This window comes from Microcebus murinus, chromosome 14 (assembly GCF_040939455.1).
Source record: "Microcebus murinus isolate Inina chromosome 14, M.murinus_Inina_mat1.0, whole genome shotgun sequence".
Lineage (NCBI taxonomy): Eukaryota > Metazoa > Chordata > Mammalia > Primates > Cheirogaleidae > Microcebus > Microcebus murinus.
In genome coordinates, this window is record NC_134117.1 from 69534345 (window position 1) to 69555022 (window position 20678).

The 20678-nt window shown below is 39.2% G+C and overlaps 1 long non-coding RNA gene across 1 annotated transcript in view; it reads left to right on the forward strand.

Annotated features, from left to right (window-relative positions):
• The window catches only part of LOC142875674 (uncharacterized), a 33694-nt gene extending 13337 nt beyond the window's left edge, over positions 1-20357 (forward strand). The window contains exons 3-4 of the long non-coding RNA XR_012922994.1: positions 1228-1340; positions 19832-20357. This is a non-coding gene — a long non-coding RNA (uncharacterized LOC142875674). The remainder of the gene's footprint in view (positions 1-1227; positions 1341-19831) is intronic.
• Positions 20358-20678: the final 321 nt, after the last annotated feature.

Here is a 20678-nt window from a genome sequence, read left to right on the forward strand (position 1 = left end):
TTTCCTGGTTTTGGTATCAGGGTGATGTTGACTTCATAAAATGTGTTAGGGAGGTTTTCTTCCTTAACAATGTTGTGGAATAATTTCTGCAGGATAGGCACCAGTTCTTCTTTATAGGTCTTGTAAAATTTGGGGTGTGAAACCATCTGGTCCAGGACTTTCCTTTTTAGGAATGTTTTTATTGCTGTTTCAATTCCAGTACATGATATTAATCTGTTTAAGAATTCTATTTTTCCTGATTGAGCCTCAGGAGGCTGTGCATTTCTAATTCCTCCACATTGTCAAAAGTTTATGTGCATAGAGGTTTTTCTCATATTCATAGATGATATTTTGTATTTCGGTAGTATCAGTGGTGATTTTTCCTTTTTCATTCCTGATTGAGCTTATTATATTTCTTTATCTTCTGCTTCTGTTTAATCTAGCAAGAGGAGTGTCAATTTTGTTTATTTTTTCAAAGAACCAACATTTTGTTTTATTAATCTTCTGTATAGTTTTGTTGTTGTTATCAACTTCATTCATTCTTCTCTGGTTTTTCTTATTTCTTTTCTTCTGTCGGGTTTAGGGCTGGATTGCTTATTGTTTTCCAGTTCTTTGATATGATTCATTAAATTGTTGATTTGTGATCTTTCTTTTATTTTTTTTTTTACGGCATATTTTGGGGGTACAGATTTAAGGTTTCAATAAATGCCCTTTCCCCCCGTTCCCCCACAAGTCTGAGCTTCCAGCATGACCATCCCCCAGATGGTGCATATATCACTCATTATGTATATATATACCGGCCCCCGGCCCCCCTCCATGCTGCCCAATACCCTATTACTGTAGTACCTATGTGTCCACTTAGGTGCTACTCAATTAATACCAGTTTGCTGGTGAATATATGTGGTGCTTGTTTTTCCATTCTTGGGATACTTCACTTAGTAGTATTGGTTCCAGCTCTAACCAGGAAAATGTAAGATGTGCTATATCACCATTGTTTCTTAGAGCTGAATAGTACTCCATGGTATACATATACCACATTTTATTAATCCATTCTTGGATTGAGGGGCACTTGGGCTGTTTCCACAGCCTTGCAATTATGAATTGTGCTGCTATAAACATTCGAGTGCAGGTGTCTTTTTTGCAGAGTGTCATTGGATCTTTTGGGTAGATGCCCAGCAATGGGATTGCTGGATCAAATGGTAGATTCATATGTATCACATTAAGGTATCTCCATATTGCTTTCCACAGAGGTTGAACTAGTTTGCAGTCCCACCAGCAGTGTAGGAGTGTTCCTCTCTCTCCACATCCACGCCAGCATTTGTTATTTGGAGACTTTTTGATAAAGGCTATTCTCACTGGAGGTAAGTGATATCTCATTGTAGTTTTTATTTGCATTTCCCTGATGATTAGAGATGATGAGCATTTTTTCATATGTTTGTTGGCCATTCTTCTGTCTTCTTTAGAAAAGTTTCTGTTCAAGTCCTTTGCCCACTTTTTAGTAGGGTTATTTGATTTTTTCTTGATGATTTTCATGAGTTCTAAGTATATTCTAGTTATCAGCTCTTTATCGGATACATAGGATGCAAAAATTTTCTCCCATTCTTTAGGTTGTCTGTTTACTTTCATGACTGTTTCTTTGGCTGTGCAGAAGCTTTGTAGTTTGATCATGTCCCTTTTATTTATTTTTTTTGCTACTTTGATTGCCTTTGGGCACTTCTTCATAAACTCTATGCCTAGGATGATGTCTAGGAGAGTGTTTCCAACATTTTCCTCTAGAATTCTAATAGTTTCATAACTTAGGTTTCAGTCTGTTATCCAGCGTGAGTTGATTTTTGTGAGAGGTGAAAGTAGTGGGTCCTGCTTTAGCCTTCTACAAGTGGCTATCCAGTTTTTCCCAGCACCATTTATTGAAAAAGGATTCTTTTCCCCAGCGTATGTTTTGTCTGCTTTGTCAAAGATTAGATGGCTATATGAGGACGGTTTTATATCACTATTCTCACATCTGTTCCACTGGTCAATATTCCTATTTTTGTGCCAATACCAAATTGTTTTAATTACTACAGCTTTGTAGTATAGTTTGATATCTGGTATATTAATACCTCCCATTTTGTTTTTGTTGCCTAGAATTCCTCTTGATATTTGGGGTCTTCTTTGGTTCCATACAAAGCGTGAAATTAATTTTTCTATATCTGTGAAGAATTCTGATGGGATTTTAATAGGTATTGCATTGAATCTGTAGATCAGTTTGGGTAGTAGAGACATTTTAATGATGTTGAGTCCGCAGACCCAGGAGCATGGTATGGATTTCCATCTGTTTACATCCTCTGCTATTTCCTTCCTCAGTGTTTCATAGTTCTCCCTGTGGATGTCTTTTCCCTTCTGGGTTGAGTATACTCCTAGGTACTTTAATTTCTTTGTTGCTATTGTGAAGGGTATTGAGTCTTAATTTGGTTCTCAATTTGATTGTTGTTGGCGTATACGAATGCCTCTGATTTCTGTGTATTGATTTTGTATCCTGAGACTTTACTAAATTCATTGATCAGTTCCAGGAGTTTCTTGGTTGAATCTTTGGGGTTTTCTAAATATAATATCATATCATCAGCAAACAGTGAAAGTTTGATCTCTTCTGCCCCTATTTGGATACCTTTGATTCCACTTTGCCATCTGATTGCTATAGCCAAGACTTGCAGCACTATATTGAATAGAAGTGGAGATAGTGGGCAGCCTTGTCTGGTTCCAGTTCTAAGTGGGAATGCTTTCAGTTTTTCCACATTCAGTATGATGTTGGCTATGGGTCTGTCATATATGGCTTGTATCATGTTTAGGTATGTCCCTTCTATGCCTATTTTCTTAAGTGTTCGTATCATGAATGGGTGTTGAATATTGTCAAAAGCTTTATCTACATCTATTGAAAGAATCATGTGGTCTTTGTTTTTGCTTCTGTTTATGTGGTGAATTGCATTTATAGATTTACGTCTGTTGAACCATCCCTGCATCCCTGGGATGAAGCCCAATTGGTCGTGATGGAATATTTTTTTGATAAGCATCTGGATTCAGTTAGCTAAGATTTTGTTGAAAATTTTTGCATCTATAATCATTAGGGATATTGGTCTGTAGTTTTCTTTTTTTGTTGCATCCTTTCCTGGTTTTGGTATCAGAGTAATATTCACTTCATAAAAGGTGTCAGGGAGGTTTCTGTTCTTCTCAATGTTGTGGAATAGTTTCTGCAAGATAGGTACTAGTTCTTCTTTGTAAGTGTGGTAAAATTCGGGTGTGAAGCCATCGGGGCCGGGACTTTTTTTTTAGGGAGATTTTTAATTGCTGTTTCTATTTCAGCTGTTGAGATTGGTCTGTTCAGGGAATCTATTTCTTCCTGGTTGAGCCTAGGGAGGCTGTGTGTTTCTAGAAATTTGTCCATTTCCTCCACATTTTCCAGTTTGTGTGCATAAAGATTTTTGTAGTATTGATAAATTATATCTTGTATCTCTTTGGGATCAGTTGTGATATCTCCTTTTTTGTTCCTGATGAAGCTTATTAGAGATTTCTCTTTTCTGCTTTTCGTTAGCTTAGTCAGTGGCATGTAAATTTTGTTTATTTTTTCAAAGAACCCACTTATTGTTTTGTTAATCTCCTGAATAGCTTCCCTGTTTTCAATTTCATTTAGTCTGACTTGATCTTGTTGATTTCACTTCTTCTGCTGGGTTTGGGGCTGGCTTGTTCTTCTTTTTGCAGCTCTTTTTGTCATTTCATTAGATTGTATATTTGTGATCTTTTTGACTTTTGGTTATAGGCACTTATGGAGATAAACTTTCCTCTCAGAACTGCTTTAGCTGTGTCCCAGAGGATTTGATAATTTGTCTCTCCATTGTCATTTTCTTCATAGAATTTTTTTTATTTTCATCTTGATTTCTTCATTTATGAAGTAATCATTTAGTAAGAGGTTGTTTAATTTCCAAGTTTTTGTTTACAAATGTGAGTTTTTGTTATGGTTGATTTCTACTTTTATTCCACTGTGATCTGAGAAGGTACATGGTATGATTCTATTTTTTTAAATTTCTTGAGGTTTACTTTGTGTCCTAGGATATGGTCAATCTTAGAGAATGTCCCGTGTGCTGATGAGAAAAACATATATTCAGTGGATTTGGGGTAGAATGTTCTGTAAATATCAGTCAGACCCAATTGTTCTAAAGTTTTGTTTAAGTCCATTATTTCTTTATTAATTTTCTGTTTGGAGGATCTGTCTCGTTTTGTCCGTGGGGTGTTGAAATCACCGGTGATTATGGAGTTGCTATTAATCCAGTTGCTTAGATCCAGTAAGGTTTGCTTTATGAATCTGAGTGCACCGGAGTTGGATGCATATATATTTGAAATTGTTATCTCTTCTTGTTGAAGTGTGCCCTTCACCATTATATAATGACCCTCTTTGTCTTTCACTACTTTTGTTGCTTTAAAACTAAATTGCCTGAAATTAGAACCACCAAACCAGGCTTCTTTTGGCTTCTATTTGTTTGGAATACTGATCTCCACACTTTTATTTTTAGTCTATATGGATCCTTGCAGGTTAGATGTGTTTCTTGAAGACAGCATATACTTGGCCTGTATTTTCTTATCCATTCAGCCAGCCTATGTCTCTTGAGTGGAGAGTTTAAGCCATTCACATTTATTGAGAGAACTGATAGGTAAGGTAGATTACTTATCATTCTGTTGGGTTCGATGTTGTTGCTTTGATTTCTGTTTTGAGCCATTGTAATATCTGGCCTTTAATATCTTTGGGTTTTGGTTGTTTTTATATTCGTGGGTTATTATTATGTTGTTCCGTGCGTAACACTGTTTTCAGTACTTCTTGTAGGGCTAGTCTTGTCTTGGTGATTTCTCTGAGCCTTTGCTTGTCTGAGAATGTCTTTATTTCTCTTTCATATATGAAGCTTAGTTTTGCAGGGAATAATATTCTAGGCTGGGCATTGTTTTGTTTCAGAAGAGTGAGAATGGGGCCCCAGTCCCTCCTTGCTTGGTAAGTCTCATTAGAGAAGTCTGATGTTATTCGAATTGGCTTTCCCTTGTATGTTACTTTCTTCTTTCATCTTACAGCTCTTAAAAGGGCCTCTTTAGTTGATATTTTGGTCAATCTGATGACTGCATGTTGTGACGTCTTCCTGTTTGCATTGAATCTCCCAGGGGTCCTCTGAACTTCTTGAACTTGTACATTGAGATTTTTAACAAGGCCTGGGAAATTTTCCTCTATTATATCTTCAAATAGCTTGTCCAACCCTTGAGTGTTGCCTTATTCCCCTATGACCCTCACATTAGGTTTCTTCTCATAATCCCACATCTCTTATAGGCTTTGCTCTTTTCTCTTGTTTCTATGCTCTATTTCTGTGACTGATTCATTTAATTGGAGGGTGTTATCTTCAAGCTCTGAGATTCTTTCTTCTGTTTGATCCACCCTGTTCTTGAGACTTTCCACTGTATTTTGTAGTTCCCTGAATTGATTCTTCATTTCAAGGAGTTCGGTTAAACTTTTCTTCATTGTGTCTATTTCTTTAGTGAACTTTTTTGCCAGATCCTGGAGGCTTTTTTTGGTTTCTTTGTGTTGGTTGTTGAGTTGGTCTTGCAGGTCGGTGAGTGTCCTTATGATCCACATACGAAATTCCTCTTCTGTCATTTTTATTGCCTGATTTTGGTTTGTGCCCATATCTAAGGGGCTGGGGCTCCTTTTGGGGGTGTGTTTTCTGCTTGTTTCTTCATATTTCCTGAGTTCCTTCGCTAATTTCTTCCCATGTCGATCTGTTGTTGTTTCTTTTCTTTAGGTTTTTGTTTGGGTATTCACACACCTTGTTTAGTTTCTGAGCCAGTAGGTGGTGTCTGTGGGAGAGATTCGACCACTTCCTGTATAATGAGTCAGTAGGTGTCATGACAAGGGTGTGCAGGATGCTCTCCCTGTCAGTAGGTGGCGGTTGGTTGGAGGAACAGGCTACCCTATTGTTTTTGTGTCCTGTTATCAGTTCTGGTTCCTGTAGAGAGAACTCTATTGTATCAGGTGGTGGGTGGGGCCCTGGGACTTCCAGGTGTGTCCTTTTCTTCCCTTCACTGCGGGCTAGTCTAGGAGAGAGTCTGGGTGGAGCTGGGTTGGGTAATCCTGCCCTCAGGCACCACCAATGTCGTTAGGAGGGGTCAAAGTTCTGTTCTCTGCTTCCAGGCAAAGCTTACATGGAGGGGCTGGAATAGCCCCACTCAGCCAGAGGGTCTGCATGTGGGGTGGGGCTGTCTGAGACCCGCAGTTTGGAGTGGGCCTCGCTTCTTTCCACTGTCCCCAACTCTGCAGCTATTCCTTGACCTCTGCCAGCAGGAACCTCCCCGCCGCAGCTATTCCTTGACCTCTGCCACACGCCACCAGGCCTCCCCTGGCTGTGCTGCTGGTGGGGAGGTTCCCTGCTCAGGAATGCCACATGGGCTGGGCGCAAGGCCTCCCTTTGGGGGGAGGGTTTTCCTCTAGGATGTTCATCTGCCCCTGAAGGCACACACACCTCAGTAGGCTGTTCACAAATATCCCTTCTGTGCCCCAGGCAATGCGAGACCTCGGTGCACAGGATGTGGTCTGCAGATCTGACCTCTGGGTCCCAGAGTTCAAACTATATCCCCACCCGGGAGAGCAGTGCCAGTCTCAATTCACCCACAGGGAGCCCACGCTGGGTCTATGTCTCTCAACCTCAGGGTCTTCCCCGTTCTCCTGGAATCACCATGCCAGCAGCACCTGGGAGGGCTGGCAGGTAGGGAGCTCACAGTCTTAGTTCCCCTTAGTCAGCTATAGGGCCCCAAAAGGGAAGGTCTTGTTCCCTGTAGGCGCCTCCGGCTGGTGGCTATATTGTCTCTCTGTCTCTCTGGGCAGCCACGGGTAGGGTCTGGGGAGAGGAGGAAGAGGCAATGTGGCGTCTGCCGCGCGGCTCATGTCTGTGCACATGTAGGTGCCCCGAGGGAGTTGGGTGCTTGGTGCCTCGTCCTCTACTGGCTTACCGCTCACTGGTGCTGGCGGTCGCTGGGCTGGTGTCTGCAGGTCTCTCCACTCGCTGGGGAGCCCACCAGCAGTCCAGGATGCAGGGGAGGGGAAACGGCTGATCCACCTACACTTCCCACTGGTCTCTGGGCTGCTCCGGGGGTCCCAGCTTCCAGTTCTCCTCCGTGACCTCCTCCTGTGGAGTCTCCCGTGGTCTCAGGTACTCCTCCTTCCAACCCTCATCCGATGTAGGCTTGTCTTCTTGCTTCTTTCTTCTAATTTCTGCCTGATTCTGTCTTTTCTGCAGAGACACTCTTTCTTGCGGTGTTTCTCATCCGCCATCTTCTCTGGATCCCCTCTTTCTTTTAGATGTAGGCATTTATGGATATAAATTTTTCTCTCAAGACTGCTTTAGCTATGTCCCACAGATTTTGATAGTTCAAAGAATCTTTTGGATTCCATCTTAATTTTCTCCTTAACCCTATAAATGTTCAGCAGAAGGTTGTTTGGTTTCCAAGTCTTTCTGTAGAGGTTAGAGTTTCTGTTGGAGTTGATCTCTAATTTTATTCTACTGTGGTCTTAGAAGATGCATGGTATAATTCTTATTTTTTAAAATTTGTTGAGACATGTTTTGTGGTCTAGGATATGTCTATCATGGAGAATGTCTCATGAGCTGATGAGAAAAACATATATTCAGTGATACTTGGGTAGAATGTTCTGTAAATGTCAGTCAGGACCATTTGTTCTAGAGTTTTAAGTCCATTGTTTCTTTGTTTACTGTTGGTTCTGAGGATCTGTCCTGCTCTGTCACAGGGGCATCAAAGTCCCCAGCTATTATCATGCTACTGTTTATCATTTTGTTTAGATCAAGAAGGATTTGCTTTCTGAATCTGGGTGCACCTGAGTTAGATGCATAAATATTTAGAATTGTTACATCTTCTTGTTTTATTGTTTCCTTTACCATTATAAAGTAACCATCTTTGTCTTTTATTACTTTTGTTAATTTGAAGACTAAGTTATTATAACTGCTATGCCAGCTTTCCTTTGCCTTCCATTTGCATGGAATATTGTGTTCTATCCCTTCACCTTGAGTCTGAATGCATTCTTGTGGGTTAGATGTATTTCCTGAAGATAGCAGACACTTGGCTTATGTACATTTCACATGTGGCCAGTCTATGTCTCTTTCGTGGGCATTTCAAGCCATTCACATTTATTGAAAGAATTGATAAGTGGGGCAGGTTTCTTTTCATCCTGTTGAGTTGAGCTTTGTTGCTTTGTTTTCTTTCTTGATGCATTATGGTATCTGGCCTTTTTCCTTTAGCTTTTGGATGATTTTACACTGTTGAGTGTCTATTGTGCTGATCCATGTGTAATTCTGTTCTGAGTACTTCCTGGAGGGCATGTATTGTCTTGAGGTATTTTCTCAATCTTTGCTTGTCTGAGAAGGTCTTTATTTCTTCTTTGTATAAGAAACTTAGTTTTGCAGGATACAAAATTCTAGGCTGGGCATTATTCTGTTTGAGAGGACTGAGAATGGGGTTATAGTCTCTTCTGGTTTTTAAGGTCTCAGTTGAGAAGTCTACAGTTAGTCTGATGTGTTTTCTTTTATAGGTTATCTGCTACTTTCACCTTACAGCTCATAGGAGGGCCTCTTCCGTGTTTATTTTGGCCATTCTGATGACTATGTGTCATCATGTCTTCTTGTTTGCAATGAATCTCCCAGGAGACCTTTGGGTTTCTTGTACCTGGATATCTAGATGTCTAGCAAAGCCAGGGAAATTTTCCTCTATTAGTCCCTCAACTACATTAACTACATTAATGAACCCTTTTGCATTTTCTTCTTTACCCTCAGAGATGTCTATGATTCTTATGGTTGGACTCTTCACAGAATCCCACATTTCTTGAAGACGTGGCTCTTTTCTCTTACTTCTCTGCTCTATCTTTGTGACTGATTTGTTGAATTGAAAAGTGTTATCTTCAATCCCTGAGATTCTTTCTTCTGTTTGATCTACCCTATTCTTGAGACTTTCCTCTGTGTGTTGTAATTCCTTGAATAAATTCTTCATTTCCAGAAGTTCTATTTGATTTTTCTTTAATATTTCAATTTCTTTCTTTAGTGAATTTTACTTCTATGTCCTGGATTTTTTCCCTTTGGTGGTCTCTTTGTGTTGCGTATCCATTTTCTCTTGTATATCTTAGAATTTTCTAACAATTCATGTGCAAAATACTTCTCCTTCATTTCAGTACTCTGAATTTGGATGGTATACATTGCTAGAGAGCTGGTGTTCCTCTTCGGGGGTGTCATTTTCATTTGAGTCTTCAAAGTTTCAGAATTCTTTCACTGATTCCTTCCCATCTGAAGCAGCTGTTGCTTCTTACCTTTTCATTTTCATTTTAGATAATGACACACCTAGTTTAGTCTCTGAGCCAGTAAGTGGTGTTTGTGGGTGATATTTGAGCACATCCTATGTGATGAGTCAATAAACGAAGTAAAAGAACCTGCAACTTGACCTCCCTGTCAGTAGGTGTCGCTTGCCGGGAGGAGAAACCTGTAATGTTGTTTTTGGTCCTGTAACAAGCTCTTGTTCCTCTGGAGAAGCACTCTAATTCTTCAGGTGGTGGGTGGGGCTCTGGGCCTTCCCAGTTATGTCCTTATTCACCACCTCAGCAGGGGCAGGTAGGGGAGTGAGGGTGGGTGGGGCTTGGTTGGGTGGGATTTCCCTCAAGCTCACAAATGTTAGCAGAGTACAAAGGTCCTTTCCCTGCCTCTGGGAAAAGCTTCCAGGGAGGGACTGAAATGGCCCCACTCAACCATTAAGTATGCATGTGGAGGTGGGCTGTCTGAGACCAGCATTCTGGAACACGACTTGCTCCTTTTCACCCTCCCCTATTCCACAGTTTCTCCCAGGCCTCTGGTGGCAGGCAGGACCTCAAGCCAGCAGAGCGTCTCAATGACTGTTATGTGGGCTGGGAGGTTCCCTGCCCAGGACCACAGCTTGTGCTGGGCATGCTGCCTTCTCATGGAGGAGGGTTACCCTTCCAAGAAGCTGCAGCTAGGACCTACTCTGATCTGCCCCTGAGGCACACACACCTCAGTAGACTAGTTCACAAATACCCCTTCTATGCCCCTGGGCAATGCAATTGAGATCTGGGTGTATGAGATCTGGCCTTCAGACCTGTCCCCCAGGCCTTGGAGATCAATCCTTGACCCTTCCAGGGAGAATACTGGTCCCAAGTCACCCATGGGGGATACACCTGGATCAATATCTCTCCATCTTGGGGTTTGCCCAACTCTTCTGAAGTCACCAGGTGAGCAGCACCAAGGAAGGCAGGCAGGGAGGGAGCTCACAGTCCATATAATGCTCAGTTCACTGTGGAGCCCCAAAAGAAAAGGTCTCATTCTCTGTGGATGCCTTCGGGTGGTGGCTAAATTGTCTCCCTCAGCAGCTGTGGTAGGAAAAGGGAAGGGGATAATGAAGCAATATGGTGCTTGCTACTCAACTAGAATCTGTGGGGCAACAGGCATCCAAGGGAGCTGGCAGCCCAGTGCCCAGTCTGTAAGAGGCTCTCTATTCACGGGCAGGAACAGTCTCTGGGTTGGTGTCAGCAGGTCTCTCCAGCAGCTTTGGAGCCCACCAGAAGTCTGAGATGTAAGAGAGGGAAAATTTAACTGCTCCACCTACCCTAGTTAATGGTCTCCAAGCCTCCTGGGGCTTATGCCCTTCCAATGCCTTTCTCCTTCTAGTTCTGCTCTGCAACCTCTTCCCATGGAGTTTCCTATAGGTTTAGGCACCCTTCCTTTTGACCCTCATCTAATCTATGTTTGTCTGCCTGTTTGTTTTTTTCTCTTTCATCTAAAATCTTTTCTTCTTGCAGAGACACTCTAGCTGGAGGTGTTTCTTGTTCACCATCTTGGCTCTCTCTTCCACTTATTGTTGATTATAATCATTTTGTGGTGCTATCAAATATTGTTCATTACAGCTAACTGTATTTTTGCACCCATTCACCATCCCCACTTTGCTTTCCCTCCCCTCGCCCCCCCCCCCACTGTCTTTTCCAGCTTCTGGTAATCATCAGTCTAACCCCTGTCTCCATGAGATCAATTGTTTTTAATATTTAGCTCCCCTATATGAGTGGGAACATGTGAGATTTTCCTTTCTGTGTTTGGCTTATTTCACTTAACATAACATTCTCTAGTTTCATCCATATTGTTGCAAATGGCAGGATTTAATTCTTTTTTGTGGCTATATAATATTTTATTGTGTATCTGCACTGCAATTTCTTTATCCATTCATCTGATGATGGACATTTAGGTTGATTCCATATCTTGGCTATTGTGAATAGTGATGCAATAAACATGAAAGTTCAGATATATTTTCAATGTGCCGAATTCCCCTCCTTGGGATGTATACCCAGTAGTAAGATTGCTAGGTTATATAGTAGTTTTATTTTTAGTTTTTCAAGGAACCTCCATGCTGTTTTCCACAGTGTTTGCACTAATTTATATTCCATGTGGTCTCTTCATACAGCAGCTCATAGCATAGCAATTTGCTTCATCAAAGCCATAAAGAGACAGTCTGCTAGCCATTCAGAAGTTACAATCTTATGTAACATAATCACAGAAGTAATGTCCCATCACCTCTGCTGCTTTCTACTGGTTGGAATCAGCTCACAGGCCACTCACACACTCAATGGAGGGGACCAGACACGGATGTTCACCTCAGGAGGCAGAGATGAGTAGAGAACATATTGAAGCCCACTTGGCACAGAAGCAGAGGAAGGGTCCTCTAGATGGAGATAGAGTTGTATGTGCAAAGGTATGAAAACCTGGGCTAGTGTTCCACATTCAGGGATTTGCCAGGGGTTAGGATAGTTGGGGAACAGAATATAAATCAGGAATCAGTGAGTACTGAACTAAGCAGGGATCATATCTCTGTGTACTTTTTATGCCAAACAAGGCTATAGGTAATGTTACTAGATTGTATGTTGGCAGGATTATGTTGATGGCCAGAATACTACATAGATTGGAAGTTGATAAATTCAGGGTCATTACTAGTTTCGTTATCTTCATATGAATAAAGAAGAAGTCCTTTCCTCCAAGCCAAAATGACCCTGCCCTAGGACACACAACATGTAGAACAAAGGAGAGATAGGTTTTCAGCTGCCCTCATCCTTCAGCTGTGTGTCCTTCTGCAGTAAATAGCCTTATAGATGCCAATCAGAAAAATGCATCAATTGTTCTAGAGAGAAAACATATGGGCCTAATTACTAAGGTCAGTGACTATAAAGATAGGAAAGGGGAATGACAAAAGTGACATTTAAGAGCAAAAATGGCCTGCACTCAGCGATGGCTAGGTATGAGGGATGAAAGAAGAGGAGGGTACTAGGATGATTTTCATATCTCTGGTTGGACAACTGACTGATATGGGATATTGCTGATTAAGATAAAGTGATGTGTTAGGAGGAGACCAGAGACAAAGAAGCTGTGTCAGTGAGGGTCCCAACAGGAAAGAGATGATATGCTCTAATTAGGATTGTTTGTAGAGAATTTATTAAAGGAGCTATCTATTATAGAAAAGGTATCAAAGGTATGAGTAAGGTATGGGAAACCACATAAGATAGCGCAGTACCCTGGGGGGAGTAGCAGTGGAGCTGGTACCATCCTGAGGCTTAAGGAGGTAATGGAGGAGAAGGAATGATTGCCATGGTGGGATGAAGTGTGGTATGGTGAGGACAACCATTGAGAGGAGTGTGGATATTTGATAGAGGCAGCCAGCCAGCCTGAAATGCCACAGTAAGGAGAAAGCCATTAGAATAAACACTCTGATTTCACCCTTCTCCCAATATCCAATCTCTGTTAGGGAACCCAAATGGAAGCCAGAGAATAAAGGGAGTTCTTTTGATATAGTCCTTCCAGGGCCGAACCCAGAGAATCATGTAGATGAATTAATCTAAAAACAGTGATAATATCCTTTTATTACCTTTTTGATATCTGTAATATTCTTGCTAAGAGCATATCAATTCTATTAACCTATCAAAAAGTCTTGTTTTGTTAAGTTTGTTAAGTTTTACTAGTCACATTTATTTTTTCTTTTATTTCATGGAATTTCACTATTTTCTTTATTCTTTCTTTCCTTTTCCCTTTTTAAGTTTTGATTTACTTTTTTTCTAGCATATTTAGATGGAAGTTAAAATATGTAATTTTCAGATGTACTTTTTCTCTAAATATGCATCTAAGGCCATATATTTTCCTCTATGGACTATGACTAGAGAATGTACTTTGGATAATTCCAATTATTTTGTGTTGAGGCTTGCTTTATGCGCAAGATATGGCAGGTTCTGGTGAATGCTCCATGTACACATGAAAGATTTTGTAGTTTGTTGTTGCTGGCTGCAGGGTTCCATATATATCAATTGGGTCATATTTGTTAATTAAGTTTTTCAGAATTTGTACATCCTTACTATGTATCTTGTTAGATTATATTATTGGTAATTTAGAGAGGTGTATTATAGTGTCCCACTTTAATTGTAAATTTGTCTATTTTTCCTACGTTTGTCACTTTTAGTTTTATCTATCTAGAAACTATATTATTTGGTGCATGTAGGATGAGAAGTGCTATATCTTCCTGGTAGACTGATTTCTTCATTATTATCCTTATTTTTTCTCTAGTAATTTCTTGTCTTAAGGTCTACTTTGACATAGGTTTCTATGCCAGTTTTCCTATTTTATTATTATTATTATTTTGACATTTTGGTTACAGTGTGTTTCTTTGCCTCTCCCTAAAAAGGGATAGAGGTAATCCTTTCCCCCCTACAATGCTCATTACATCCTTAAGATGTGGGTCTCCCCTCCTCAGATCCCTGTTGAACACTATAGTTATTTGAACACCATAGTTTTAGGCTGTCAGTACCAATTTGATGGTGAGTAGATGTGTAGCCCATTTTCCAGGTCTTGTGTCGTCTCGCTTTGTATTACAGGCTTAAGCTTAATCCACAATAGCATAAATGGTGCTAGTTCACTATCGTTTCTTAGGATTGAGTAATATTCCATTGTAAGTATATACCACATTTTAGTTATCCATTCATGAGTTGACGGGCACTTGGGTAGTTTCCATGTCCGTGCAATAGTGAATTGTGCTGCTATATACATTCGGGTGCAGATGTCTTTATAATAGAGTGACTTGTGTTCTTTTGGATAGATGCCCAACAATGCTATTGCTGGGTCAAATGGTATTTCTATTTCTAGTTGTTTGAGGAATCTCCAAATTCTTTTCCACAAAGCTTGCACTAATTTGCAGTCCCACCAGCAGTGTAAGAGTGTTCCTGTCTCTCCGCATCCTCACCAGCATTTGTTGTTTTGGGATTTCTTGATACAGGCCATTTTCACTGGGGTTAGGTGATATCTCATTATGGTTTTGATTTGCATTTCTCTAATGATTAGAGATGTTGAACATTTTTTTTATATGTTTGCATGCCATTATTCTGTCTTCTTTGGAGAAATTTCTGTTCATTTCCATTGCCCATTTCGTGATGGGGTTGTTTGATTTTTTCTTGTTTATTTTTTAATACACCTTTTCCCACAATTTTGCTTGCAAACTTTGTTTCCTTAACAAAGTGTTAGCTTGAAAATACCATATAATTGTATTAGTTTTCTACTGTCCTAATTCAGTTTGGTTGTTTTATTAGTTGGAGCAATAATTTAACATAATTATAGAGAATATTTGTGTTTATAAATACCATCTTACTTTTTTTTCTATTTGACATAAGTTTTTTCTTTTTTTCTCTTTTTATGTGGATGGGCTTAATTTTATATATATTAAATATATATTAATAATATTTAGGTATATAAATAACTAAAATATATATTCTCTTAACTTGTTAGCTATATAATATTTTATCTTTTTAGTTGTTACTCTAGTAATTACAATGTGTATCCTTATATTTTTACAGTCTAATATAAATTGTTATTTTATTATTTCTCTGATAATACCAATGCCTTAGAACAATTTTACTTTCTTTATCATGCTCATGCTTTTTGCCTTGTGTTTGGCATGCATCCTAATTCTATGTGTATTTTAAACTGCATCAGAAACTGTTACTGTTGTTTTATACAGTCAGTATTTTTTGTATTTACTCACATGTTCCTTTATTCCTTCCTACATGTATAAAGTTTCATCTACCATCATTTTTCTTCTGCCTAAACAACTGCCTTTAGTGTTTGATTTTGTGCAGTTCTTTGGCAATATAGTAATTCAGTGTTTGTTTGTTTGTTTGAAAGTATCTTTATTTTTACTTTTGAAGAATATATTTGGGTATATATTATGGGTATATAATTCTAAGTTGACAATATTTTTCAGCACTTTAACATATTGACTGCCATGCTAGCAAAAAAATTTCTCTGGAACCATGGTGTTATTATGAAAACAAAATAAAAACTTCAAAAATAAAATGATCCTTTCTAATGTAATGAAAAAATGTGAATTTTTAATTGTTTTCTGTGCATGAATTATATACAATTCATGCACTGCTAGAATCAATATTTACACTGCATGCCAATTGACTTGTATGTGACTCATGACATAATTATTGAATTTGTTTTGGAGAATTGAGTCTTCATTTGCTCTCCAGGCTCAAAACTAGTGTGAGTTAAATGCAACTCATATGGCAGTTAATGTGTTAAAGATGTTACTCTACTGTCATTTATTTTCCATTGTTTCAATTTGACTTTAGTTTTATTATTGCTCCTTTTAAGTTAATTTTCTCTGATTGCTCATAAGATTCTCTGTTTGTCTTTGATTTTCAGAAGTCTTACTATTAATATAATATATTAAGATATGGTCTTGTGTGTATTCAGCCTATTTGTTATTCACAGGGCTTCTTGAATCTGCAAGTTAATGTCTTTTTATCAGTTCTGGATAATTCTTGGCCATTATTTTTCAACTATTTCTTCTGATGCATTCTGTTTTCTTATGTCTCTAGACACATATGTTAAGTTTTTCACTGTGTACCTCATGTCTCTTATACTCTTTTCTGTTCTTTTCATTCCTTTATTTTTCTGTGTTTCAGTTAGAATATTTTCTATTGATCTGTCTCCTAATTTTCTAATTTACAAATTATTTCTTCTGTTGTGTCTAATTTGCTTGAAACATCTATTCCTTTCAGATATTAATTTTGAGCATTGTATTTTTCTATCGTAGAATTTCAACTTGATTCCTTTTATTAATTTCAGACTCTGGTGAAATTCTCCTGCATTGTTTTCTCCATCTTCTCCTTTATATCTTGGACTTGTTAATCCTTTTAATTAGCTCATTTTTAAGTCTTTGTCTGTTAATTCCAATAACAGAATCACCCATGGGTCTTTAAATTGTCTAACTTTTTATCTAGGTTTGTGGTCATTTGGTCCTAGGGAGTCTTGAAGTAATGCCAGACATTGTGTGTAAAATAATTGGAGAGGTTCCAAATAAAACTATTCTTTTTCTTATGTAGGCAGATAGATGGTGGGTGATTTCTTTATTCTGATCAGGAATTGTGTTGAGTCAAATGTGGTTGCAGCTTTAGTAAGGCTCCATCTACCTCTGGTTAATCCATGTTCTTAGTGTACAGTTTTTAGTGATTCTAACTGACCTACTGTGTTCACCTGGGCCCCTTCTCTTGAAAATTACCAAAGTACCTTTTCTCCTCAATTAGGAAAGCTTGATAAACACGTTTCTCCACTTTCCAAATGCTCCCCACCCCTTTTCCTGTGAAGCTTCAAAATTCAACAAATTTGAATTTTCTTCAGGGGAAAATTGTCCACATTTCTGGCTTAGTGCTTTTACTTTTCCTTCTCACGAAAATCTTGTCTTTTCAAATCTCTAAGTTTTCTTCTTGAACTCCAGAAATTTCTACTAGGTTCTGTGACCCCTTGTAATGACCCTCTGCCTAAGCAAAGCCCAGATTCTTGGCATCCTTCCCTTGTGTTAGGGATCAGCAAATACTTCCAGGGGAAAAGTGACTGCAAAGCATCATCTAATCAACCCTGGTTCCCCACTCTGTGGAGTATTAGTGTCCTAGTTCTGGTTGGCTCAACAGCTCCCTATTACCTTCAAATGAATTAAAATATATCTTACCTGGTTTTTCAAGTGGGTCTCATCAAGATCTTTTTAATTTTTTACCCTACTACAAGTTCTACTCCATCACACATGGAAGTGAATGTCCCTCATGTGGTATTTTTAACATTGAAATTGAAGGTGAGCCCATATCTTCCCAGTTGCTGAAGCTAATAGGTATGAAACTTCAGTGCTATCAGTGCCATGTTTAACACTTCTTGGAGAAATTTCACTACAAGAGGCAGTGACACTAACACATAAGAAGATGCATTTAGAAGATATGGAGAAAATGATAGCATCTAAAGTCCTCAGTTTAGTTTTTCTTGGGGCCCATTTTTATTTTCTTATAGTGGATATTTCCTATTTCTTTTATTTGTGAGTGAATAAATTTATTTTACTCATAAGGTGTTTGGTTTGGGTGTGTATCATTTCAGAAACCAATAGTCCTGGTTAATGTAGAAAAATGACACTTGGAATTGGAGTGTTATTCATGATAGATTATAAAATCTGACAGGGTAGGAGGAGTGAGCATCTCCTACCTGTGACCAGGTTGTAGGAGGAGTGAGCATCTCTTACCTGTGACCAGGTTGTTCCTGTTATGTAGGAGTGTGGTGGACAGACTCTGACATGGCTTCCATGCTCCTCACCTCCTGGTGGCTTGACCCTTGTGTGAACTGCCCTTGAGTGGGCAAGACCTCGAACCTATGACCTTTAACCAATACAGAATATGGCAAAGATGGTGAAATATCACTCTGATGATTACATTACATTCTATAGGAATCCATCTTGCCAGAATTTTACTCTCTTTCTTCCATACTGGCTGAATAACCAAGCTTCCACGTTATGCAAGGGGCTGTGGAGAGGGTCACACATCAAGGAACTGCAGGCAGCCTCTAGGAGTTTAGGGTGGCTTCCAGAAAATAGCCAGCAAGAAGCTGGGCTCTCAGTCTCACAGCAACCAGGAAATGAATTCTGCCAACAACATGAGTAAGCTTGGAAGTAGATCCATCATCAGTCATGCCTCCAGATGAGAACTAAGCTCTGACAGACACTGTGATTGAAGCCTCAAAGAAAACCCAGCTGAGCCTGCCCCACAGAAACTGTGAGATAATAAATTTGTGTTGTTTTAACCTAGTAAGTTTATGATAATTTGCTACTCAGCAATAGAAAAGTAACAGAAATGGTTAAACAATTGGGGTGATGAGAAGACAATGAATAGGCTTGTCATTGGAATGGGGGACTTCTTCCCAACTCCTGAGCTCCTCCAGCTGTAAGGCATTTGCCTTCCTTGAAGCTCATTCACTCCTCTCCTGTGAAGGTCTGGGTTGGGAATGACCTATATTACTGGTGAATTTTCAGGAAAAATGGGGCAGGCATGTCCCAATCTCTCCCTTTTCTCTCCCTCTTGGGATCAAGCCACTCTTCAGTAGGGACATGCTCTTCTCTGCTTCTCCAGTGGCAGGTCCCACACATGTCACTTGTGCCTGTCTTCCCAGCAGTGCCCCATGGGGGCCCACTCGTCTGCATCCTTACCGGCTCTGGGCACTGACACACATCTTGGCCTTTGCTGCTTTACAGGCAACATATAGAACTTACTCTTTTCAAGTGATATATAACAAGTTGGATTTTTTTTACAAGTACATTTATTAGTACTTAAAAATTATTTTGTTATGTTCTATTCCTATCTTTTGACCGTGTTTTTTTTAGAATGCTTACATTTTACTTAGTGACTTGGGTGAACTTTTTTAACATATTAAGAAATTAATTCTTTCACCCACATATTCTGAATATTTTTAATGTATAGAAATTTAAAATTTTATGCAATTAAATCTGATATCTCATTTATTTCTTCTTCCTTCTTCTCTTCTTCTTTTTCTCCTTCTCATCCTCTTCCTCTTTTTCCTTCTTTTTCACTTTTGTGACATTAAAAGATGAGTTAAATATTCAATCTACTTTTCTGTGGTTTCATTATGTATGTTTAGCCCTGTAATTCAACTGGAATTTATTTTATGATATATTATGAGGTGAATAATTATTCTTGTAGATAATTCATTGTTCAAATACCATTTATGAAGCTATATTTACTACATGTTATTTTTTAAATATTCTAGGGTTTGTTTGGAGCCTATTTTTCTGTCCTATGAAATTATTATTTTATTTAACCAAATGATAAAGCTCATCCCACAAACTTTCAATAACATAGCCGCTATTTCAAAAGTAAAGAGAACTTATATGTGCTGAGGTCCTCTGTGGTTTCAGGCCACTTTATGCAAGAGAGAGATTTTGGAGACAAAGAGACTGTGACACATAGTAGGCAAGCAGCAGAGCGATGTCCTAACATTGTCTGACTCCACATTCCCTATGTCTGCCTGCCTCTGTGCTCAGACACAGGTCTTACAGAATGAACTCTAGCTAACATCTAGTTACTTCACTCATCAAAATATCTTAATAGCATTTTCTTTGCTTTTTTTTTTTAAAGAGACATGTCACCCTAAAACCAGTGAGGTGGTGGTGGAGGAGGTGGGAGATGGGGTAAGAGGGATAAACATTAAGTGAGGCGAGGGGAGAGGAAGCCATATAAACACTATACATTTCTCGTTAGTCAGGCAGAGCATCCTAGCCCTGGAGGCATTGGTGAAATCCTGCTCACTAACTTCATTAGCACAAAGGTACAATATTACCAAGAAGAATATTGCACACATTTATTTTAGCCTGGAGATGTTTTTCTTAGTCATCATAATTCTCCTGAATCCATCTGTTTCTGATCTACTAGGAGAGACTTCACAAAGGCTCCCAGACTCACCTGCTGCTACACGTTTTTCCTGAAAGCACGCCAGAGCCTTCATGCTCCCTGGAAGCACTCAGTGGGACGTCAGGCACTGAGAGATAACAAAGCCCACAGAGACAAGCAGACAATGAGCAGGATCCCTGCAGACATGGCCAGGGCTGTCTCTGCCTCCAAGATCCAGAGGATTTTCTTTGCCCTCACCCCCAAACTTTCTGGGAGTAATTAATACTCACGAGAAACGTCAATAAGCTAGTTAATCAGAGTTCCAGAAAGTGGCCCTCCAGGCTGGCTTGTTCCAGGATGAAGTAGCAAAGAACTCTCTCCTGCACTCTCTCCTGTCCCATTTGACTCTGCTATTCCCCATGTTACATTCTCTGAGTGCGGCACTGGGGAAAACACCAGGTGCAGAGGATGCTGCATGAGGAAACAGGGAAGAAAGCTGGGATCCTCTTTGGGAAACTGTTTCCATGTTGTCTTGTGTCATAATATTAACAACTAATTTGCAAAATGCATTTACTATTTATTATAATAGTTTTAATCACCTCAATGGTCTCAAGAAGTACACACCACAGTAAATAATTTACCAGTGTAGAGGCTGAGTCTGGCATAAAAATCTTTGCATATAGACCCTTATGTACTAGGGATTTAAATTCTATGTGATAGACTCCTCCCAAGTGTGACTGCTGGATAAAAGGATATGGATTTTTTAAATTTCACAATATTATGGAGCTACAAATGTTTTGGGTACATAATTTGCTTTTGTACCATTGGAGTCAAAGTTATAAGTGTGTCCATCATCAAGATAGTGTGCATTGTACTGATTGTGTAAATT